We start from the raw sequence: 9,280 nt of genomic DNA, 5'->3' as shown, positions 1-9,280 counted from the left end.
CTTTCTAAGTCCTAAAACAGTTTCAGCACCATTTTCTAATTTATTGAGAAATGGTGTTAGTGAAAAAAATTGGCTCATGTAAAACTAGTTCAATGGAGCAAAAATAATCAGGTAGAAGATTCGAACAGAAAAATAATCAGCTAATATTCACTAAATTTATAGTTTAGACGCTATAAGTACTATATATTATTATATTTTTACCAAATTCTATGACATCAAATAATGTTTCAATCCATAACACAAGATGTCCTTGTGAGTTTAGCTCAGTTGGTATGTGTAACATCCCGATGTTTTAAACATGTAATTTCAAATAAATATTTTGATTTGTCATTTAGTTGTTCAACAATTTATTGTTATGTGTGAAGAATTTAAGAAAATCTTGACATTTCATGCTTTGATTAATTTATATGAATTTTGTCTTCCATCTATTTTATTTTTAGTAATTAATTTGGTGTGACAAAAATAAGTTAATCATCCCTACAATATTTTGTTTTTTTCTACTCATATAATAATGTATTTTTATTTGTAATTTATTTTAAAGCTAATTATTAAATTAGCAATTGGTTTTTAATTAGTCATATTAATGCTACACGTTCTTTTGTTGCCTAATTAGATAGCCACATACACGATGAAATTTACCTAGTCAATCCTCCTAACTGCTCGGTAGTGGCATAGAAATAATAACAACCTTTAAGCATCCAATGCTTTTACATAAAATAAGGGAACCGTTTTTTTTAGGCTATGCAATCAATATTAGTAGAAATCATGGGAGAGTCTTTGCTTTAAAATTTGATTTACAATTCTCATCCTTTGACTACACGACCAACTCATCTTTCTCTACTATCAATATATATTCCCAGTTTTATTGCTCAAAGTCTCAAGCAGAAGCCAGTACCATGCATTTCCTTTCTCTCACACGTTGAGCAATGAGTGTATTATGAGCATAGGTATTCTAATTTCTTGAGTTCATTATTTTGGTCTGTTACACTTTAAAATCACTTTCTTACATCAGTACAATAATCCGAATCAAGAAAACAAACCTCCTCCCATCCATATGACCTCACGTAATGTTCTCTTATTATTTCCCATAGTATTTGAGCCAACATTTCATTGATCCACGTGTTGTATACAAATATCTTCCAAGTCCATTGATCAATACCTATGCTCTCATCTTGTCAAATAATTTTCGTGTAAGTCCTTTTAATACTTGTTCTTTTAATTTATCCCTTGTCTCACTTCATGAAATTCTAATTTAATCCATTTTCGTTTTCTTGAAACCTATCATCGTAGAATTGCGGTTACCCCTTCGTTCAATGTTCGATTGGGCTAATTTTTGGACAGCATGTTCACGATATGCGGTTCTTCGTTTTCAACGGTCCGATCATCAAAATAATGTCCGGAGTGAGAGAATTTGTCTGCACCGTAGCTGTGAGTTTAAGGTGGTTTAGAGTTTGGTAGGAAGAAAAGCTCTCGAGGTAAGGGCTTTTTCCCATACGTCCATACTAAGTGCTAGGGCTGTGTTATTAAATAGTGGTAGAAATTCTTGTCTTTTAAAAAGAAAAATAATTAAAACGTATTTGCATGGTAAAATTAATCCTTTTAAAAGTGATTATTATTAATTATGAGTGATTATTCTTAATTATGTTTTATATGAAAGTTCTGTATGATAAGGTGGTGTGAATTGATATATTTTATATTATGTTTTATATGTTTTTGTGATGTTGGAAAAGAAATGTTAGATTTTTGATGAATTAAAGAAAAGAGAGAGATGAAATTGTGAGTTTGTGAAATGATTGACTGTTGGTTGTGTGTTTGATGATGCATTAATATTTGACTGTAATCGCCTTAGTGGCGGGCTAATATTATATATCTGTGTGGTGCCTTAGTGGCGGGTTATAATTATATTTTGTGTGGTGCCTTAGTGGCAGGTTTTAGTCTGCACTTTCATAATCATGCATGGCATATGCATCTGTGTGGTGCCTGTGTTGCGGGAATTGCAATTATATTCTGTGTGGATGCCTTAGTGGCGGGAATTGCAATTATATTCTGTGTAGATGCCTTAGTGACGGGAATTATATCCGAATCATTGCATCGAGTCTGTTGTATACATGTGATTGATTATTGACTTAAAACTATTTTATTGCAAATAAGATGTGTGTGGACCTTACTTTGAAGCATATGACTTGAATGCATTTTCTTAATTCTTTTTGATTGATAAGTTTTGATATTATCTATTTTATGACATTGTTTCTGGTGCTTTGAGTATGAACCAATTTGGATAAGGAAATTGACCCTTACATTAATATAATGTTGTAGGTACCAAAGATGATATATGAAGTTTGATGTGTGATGAAAGCGTACGCGGGGACAAATTGGGTTTTAAATTGAATTATAACTTTAGAAGATATTTTTAAAGAATATTTATTTTAAGAATTTTGTATAGGTTTAGCTAAGAATTTATTATTGATGAAGTAAATAAAAAAAAAATAGTAGTGTTTTTCGAAAAATGAAAATGAATTAGGCGTAATGTCTTGGATCAAAATCTGGGGCGTTACAGTATGGACAATGCATCATATATGCAAGGTTCGGGGTTCAAATCCCCGGCCACCACCCAAAAAAAAATCCATAACACAAGATTGACCTCAAGCAACCGTGCTACAGACATCAACACAACAAATTAGAACGAACCATTGAAATTGATATGTTGGGTTATGACGAGGGGACCAGGAATTATCAGTTATCACATTGGAATTTGAACAACCAAATTTATGATTTGGACATCACATCTTTACCAAAAAAAAAAATGTTTTAAGGGCATTGGATAAATGAGTTTTCTCGTTTATATGTTGTTAAGCATTTTTAGAACCAAATCAATATCTAAAGCAAACCTTTAGTTCTTGTAATTGAGTCTTCTTCTAATGGATGAGTAATAATGGATTCTTGAAAAATATGAAGCTCTTCATGAACTTGAAAGCTCTTCTTTTGTTGTGAAGCCGACCGACAATCTATTTAAGAATGATAAATTAAAAAAAAAATCTAGTTTTGGGTTTTCTTCTGAATAAGGTGGGGTTTACTCAGTCCGTTGAGTTATCCTTCTGCTTATTTGTTGTGTGATTTTAATATTTGGCATCTAGACTCTTTCAAGTGCAAACAAAGGAGTTATTTCTAACTTAAGCAAGTCAGGATTAATTTCGAAAATATCTTTAAATGATTTAGTAAAATGTAATTTTTATAGCCAAGATAAAATAATCAAACAATCGCATAAAACAATAATTAGAGAATCGGAACCCTTAAATCTAATACACTTTGAGAAATACGAGCTAGATGGTAACTAAAAGCGAAAAAGATGTTTGATCACTTTTCTCGATGACTATTCTGACTATACTTATTTCATGAAAAATAAAGGTGATAAGCTTGATATGTTCAAAATATTGAACATAAGAGAAAATTCGATTTTACTACATGTTTCATATGTGCTAATAAGATTACCCAAGTATAAGAAAAAAAAATTCTCCTTGTGAAATTTTGAAGAAAATACTACACAACTTGTTTTATGTCCGAACTTGGGGACGTGTGGCATATGTTTTCATATTCCGGACATCAAGAGAGTTAAGCGCGGTAGTAAAGTCTATGAATGTGTATTTGTTGTGCATGTTTTAAATAGAAGAGCATATAGATTGTATGACCTAAATGCTATAAAGTGATAATAGAATCACACAATGTTCCCATTATGTTCGCTATGTAGGATTGGTCCGCAAAGCAAACTAAGATGATTTCAAGAAATATGTAAAGACAACTGGCTTATTCATCCAAGGAAGAAAGCTCGATTCCCAATGCAAGCCTTGCTTCACCTAGTGATCTTAAAATTACAAAACATCTATAAATAGAGATGTAGTTTATTTCTGCCAAACCTAGTCAGTGTAAACCGGGACAATTAGAGAGATAACATATTTTATAAGGCGTAAGACACTATATTGGAGGGCTAGGAAGCTTGGATTCCAACTTGTTGATGCTTATCCAACATCTATCAACCTTGTTTTGTTAGTTATACATTCCATGGGTAACTAAACTCTCTTTTGTGTTGAGATTAGATGTAAGATAGCTAGAATTCTATGTAGTGCTCTTAATATGGGTGGTTGTATATGATTTATGCATTCAATATAATCTTTAGTTTAATTCCGTTCTTAATGCTTTGTCGATGATGTGATGTTCCACAATGATCTTTTGATTTAGTTTGAGCCTCAGTCGGCCTTACTATTTAAGGGACATGGTTTAAATTATGTATAGGTGCACTGGAAGTCAATTGGTTAAATGGATCTTGCATCGTTAACCACATATGAAGAAGTAAGTCGAGGGATGCAGAGCTGTTTCTGAGAATTTGGTGGCTTGGAGTAAACCTACGATTTGGGTCCTAAATAATGAGTATACAAAAGAATTTTTTTTTCCAAAGTATGAAAATAATTTGCTTGAAGAGTATAGTTTTTACTACGTTAAGAAATTATCTAACAAAAATTCAAAATTCATACAAAAAAAATTAGGTTTTTTATTTAATATTCAATTGCTCATAAAAAACACATTTTATACAAGTATTTTTAGATGCAAAGTCACTAATAATTGTGTCAACATCAATATGTTATATCATATCTTTCTCAATGATAGATCATTCAAAACCTTTTTTGTGGCATCAACGATCTCAAGTAGATTTTCAATAATTTTAACTTCAAAAAACTTCTTTTGATTTTGGCGGAAGGGTTCGGGATGGTAGAATGCTAGAGATTTGAACTCCCTTTTTAACATCACAATAAATTATAAATAGGTCAACAACGAACTAAGCCATTAATTACTAACAACCAGACCTTCAATTAGAATTTATGTAATTTTTTTAGTGCCTAATGAACCCCTAATTTTTTGTGGGCCCCAAATTTCGTACTTATTTTTAGGACCTAGGACGGTTACAATGCTCGCTCTACCTCAGATACAGCCATGGATAGGTGGAGTTACATTTGAAGTATAAAAAGTATACGATCGATTAAGAGAAAAAAAAATACGACAAATAACTATTGAAATTTCATCCCAGCACAACTTTCTCTATTTTGACTCGTTTACTCTTGATCACGCCAACAAAACGCTTTTGTAAAACCTTGTTTATAAATTTTGTCGATACGAGGAAATCGAGCTAAGTGCTTGAATAATTTATTTTTGATAAAACTCAGTGTAATCTAAGATGATTTTTTTCGTAAATTTAAAATATGATGGGAACAAAGAAGGGTTATCATAAAAGAAGAAGAGTTTACAAGGAAATATATCACGTAATTGATGGTAAGTTTAAACCACGTGTATATGATATATATTTCTTAAACCACAAGAAACAACGTGTAGCTGAGACCGAGTCTAAATGTTTTAATTTAGTGTGAAACCTTGCGTTTGATCACATATTCATATATCCTATCCAGAAAATGTCGGTGTGTACATTTTTTTTTGCAAATACCCAGAAAATTCATTCTCTGTTCATTAGGAATTTCATTGCATTCTTTCAATTTTGTGTATATTGATAAGAAGGGAAATACAGGATAATGAATAACTTCACTACGAACATGGTAGTAAATATATATGATCAAAATGAAGGAAGACAGTGAAGTTTCACACTAATTTAAATCAATTAGACTTAGGGCACGGCATTCAAACCTCAACGTCTACACCATGTTTCGTGAAATTATCAAATGCATGTGCTTAAACTTACCATCAATTACATGGTAAATTACTTGTAAAATTCACCATGCATGCATCACTAGGAATTTCATTGCATTCTTTCAATTTTGTGTACTGATAATGAAAAACTTCACTACAAACTTGGTAGTAAATATAATGAAAATGAAGGAAGACAGTGAAATTTCACACTAATTTAAATCAATTAATTAGACTTAGGTCATGGCATTCAAACCTCAACATCTACACTATGCTTCGTGTGTTTTTGTGAAATTATATATCAAATGCATGTGCTTAAACTTACCATAAATTACATGGTACATTACTCGTAAAATTCCCCATGCATGCATCACTAGCTTAATATATATAATCATATTTGTCTTCAAAGAAAGGCATTCGAAAAATATACTATTATCTAGCACATTGTTTCAACCTAATATTTACATACCAAAATGAATTCAATAACTAATCAGAATAATTTGGGATATTCAAAAAAACCTTCAGATAAGAAGGATTTGAGAGATCCTACTAAGGAAAGTCCAATCTCAAACCAGAATGGTATGGCCTACAACAATGGTTCTTCTCCTCCAGTGGGAAATCCTCCTACAAATATAAATCCTGTGGCAAAGCAGGTGAGTGGTCTGGCCTACAACAATGGTCCTCTTCCTGTGGCAAATACTGGAAATCTTCCTGCAAATCAGAATCCTTTGGCTAACCAAATGAATATTGGTTACAACACTTGATATGGCCAACATGCAGGTATATCAAAGACGTCTAAGTTTCGTTTTGTGTGCTACGAAGGAATGTTATTCCTTCCACACAAATTAACTACCGTAAATTTGCGTCTAAAAATTAATTTTGAATAAACTTCAAATTATATAAGATATTAAGAAAAGGATTCATATATGTTAACCCCTGTGATTTTTTATTTTTTTTTAAGATTTAAACCTTGTAATTTGAAGATTTTTTGATTTTGGACCTTCATGAATTTTGATCGTACAAAATCGATGATATGGCAATGGTAAACCAAAATTCGCTCATATTACAGGGGTGACAGTACCTTAAATTTTGAAATTTAATGGCATGAAGGGTCAAAACCAAGTTTGAGAAAAATTCCCCATTACATAATACATCATCATTTTTTTCATAAATGATGATTGAGACACAATATGTTTTTACGGTTGACATCCGAGCTATGCCGGCATCCCAAGTCACAATAGTACACGATGTCTTAAAATCTTAGCTATGCTGACACGACAAAACATCATGTATCAAATGCACTTCATCCTATATATTATTAATAAAAAAGAATAACAAAACAAAACAAAACAAATTTGAGGGGATAAATGCACCCCATCCTATATACGATGTTTTCAAGCATAATGTATTTTAGTTTGAAAATTTATTTAAGAATTCTCAATTAATTTAAGGAGCGTCTTATTATTTCATTATTAAGCCTTTATATTTTCCATCAGGACATTCACCATTTCAAAATAATTGCAGGATCTTTTACTTGTGGAAATTTGACATGGGAAGAAAATTTAGAGCAGCACCAGATTCTATTGTTTGTTAAGGATTCACCGTTTGTAATAATTGTTGTATTGTGATATTAATTCAGCATGTTTGTTTAGTTTGTTAGTTAATAAGAGTTAGTTTTCTGTTACCAGTTTGTTGCAACTGTTATGGATGTATAAATAGAACTCGGTGTATTAATAAAAGTGTGTATTCCCAATATCAATTCATTCTATGAAATTTGAGAAATCGTTTGGTCCATTTTCTAAGTCCTAAAACAGTTTCATTCTCTAATCATCTTTTTTTTTTTTTTATTTTATTTATGCAAGTGAGTGCATCTTCCAACAAATTGGTATCCGTGAGCAAAATTCTGACTTTTACTATACTGCAGAAATGATTCTTCTGTTTGTTAGATAATTCATAGCCATAATACACTGAGTGTAGTAGCTAATATAACATCTCTAATTTAATGAGAAATGGTGTTAGTGAAAAAAATTGGCAACTTAAAACAATACAAAAATACATGGAGACCAAAACTTGTTGAAATTTTTTAGAAATAGTTAAATATTTATAGGAAGCACAAATTTATTTAACTCTTTATTAATTTATGAAATATTTCTTCAGATGATCCTTGGACATTACGAAATCTCAAATTTCCTTGCAATTTGGCTAGTATATTATATTTTGCATATATGTTCTTCTTCTAAAAATATAACATGAATTTTAAAATAAAATCGGCAGTTCCTACACGCTTTTATAGACCACGGTGGCGATATGGTAAAAATATATCACCGGTTAATGCAAATTCATAAAATAACTTCGAAATTGTTAAACCAATTCCCTATTCTTTCTTTGAAAGTATTTTCTTACAGGCTAGCTTCTGAAATGAAATAGTTAGGTCATATTAGCAATTCTTCCAACAAAAAAAAAAAAAAGTTAAATAGACCCTTTGATATTTACGGTAATGTTGTGGACTATATAATAAAAAATAGAAAGAGATGTAATATTAATTTTTTAGTCGGTAAAGTGATAAACACCGCGTAGAACTCAAACACAATTACTAAATTTTGGGTTCGAAAACTCAGATGAAGTGTTCTGACCTGTTAATATCAATATTGTAAATTGAGTTTGGTCTCTTGAACGAAGAGATGTATAATATTTTGTTAGACCTTTCATTTGGTTATAAAGTTTGTATCCGTAGAGATTATGTTATTTAAACTAAACTACTGTATTGGTGATTAAGATGAGTTTAATTAATTGAGGGGTTTTGTAGTGGCAAAGTGATTGATTTTCTTCCTTACAAGAAAGAGAGAAAAGTAACTTGGTCATGTCAAATTTGCTACCTAAATTGTTTATGTGGCTGCAAACTATGATGACTACAATGTGTAACTGGTTGCTCGATTTTACAATACTAGATATAAAATTGATAGGTCAATTTCTTGATCTCTAACCCTCTTCAACAGTTTCGCTCCCTAATTTCCTAGGTGAGTCACATCCGTTGAAGGTTTAAGTATGTCGAAATAAGTGTAGAGTTATTGATCCTTAGAATATGTCTATCCTAAGTATTAACTGGCCGGTGTATCAAGGCTAGGGTTAGTAATCCTTGAGTGAGAATCAATTTATGAATTGTGTTTTAAACAGAAGAAGACGAGTATAATTGAATAAAACGATAAAAACAAGCAACTAAATTCACAAAATAATTTAAAGTTACATGATTCAAGTAATTACATGAAACTTGACCAAATCTAGAGAGGTTTAATTTAGTGTGAAACAGAGTGTAGTTGAGACCGAGTCTAAATGATTTAATTTAGTGTGAAACCTTCGTTTGATCACATATTCATATATCCTATCCAGAAAATTTCGGTGTGTACATTTTTTCTCGCAAATACCATGAAAATTCATTCTCTGTTCATTAGGAATTTCATTGCATTCTTTCAATTTTTGTGTATTGATAAGAAGGGAAACACGGGATAATAGATAACTTAAAAAAAAAAAAAAAAGGATAATGAATAACTTCACTACACCATGTTTCGTGTGTTTTTGTGTAGATTTAAAATTACTA

At 31.1% G+C, this 9,280-nt stretch overlaps 1 long non-coding RNA gene across 1 annotated transcript; it reads left to right on the top strand.

Annotated features, from left to right (window-relative positions):
- Window positions 1-6,112: 6,112 nt before the first annotated feature.
- On the top strand, window positions 6,113-7,498 carry LOC146945622 (uncharacterized). The gene is made up of 2 exons (XR_015028189.1): window positions 6,113-6,465; window positions 7,210-7,498. It is a non-coding gene; the product is annotated as an uncharacterized LOC146945622 (long non-coding RNA).
- Window positions 7,499-9,280: the final 1,782 nt, after the last annotated feature.

This window comes from Medicago sativa, chromosome 2, assembly GCF_051527215.1.
Source record: "Medicago sativa cultivar Bolivia chromosome 2, Bolivia_mono, whole genome shotgun sequence".
NCBI classification, from domain to species: Eukaryota; Viridiplantae; Streptophyta; class Magnoliopsida; order Fabales; family Fabaceae; genus Medicago; species Medicago sativa.
The sequence above is the reverse complement of the archived record's forward strand: the minus strand, read 5'-3'. Positions and strand labels throughout refer to the sequence as shown.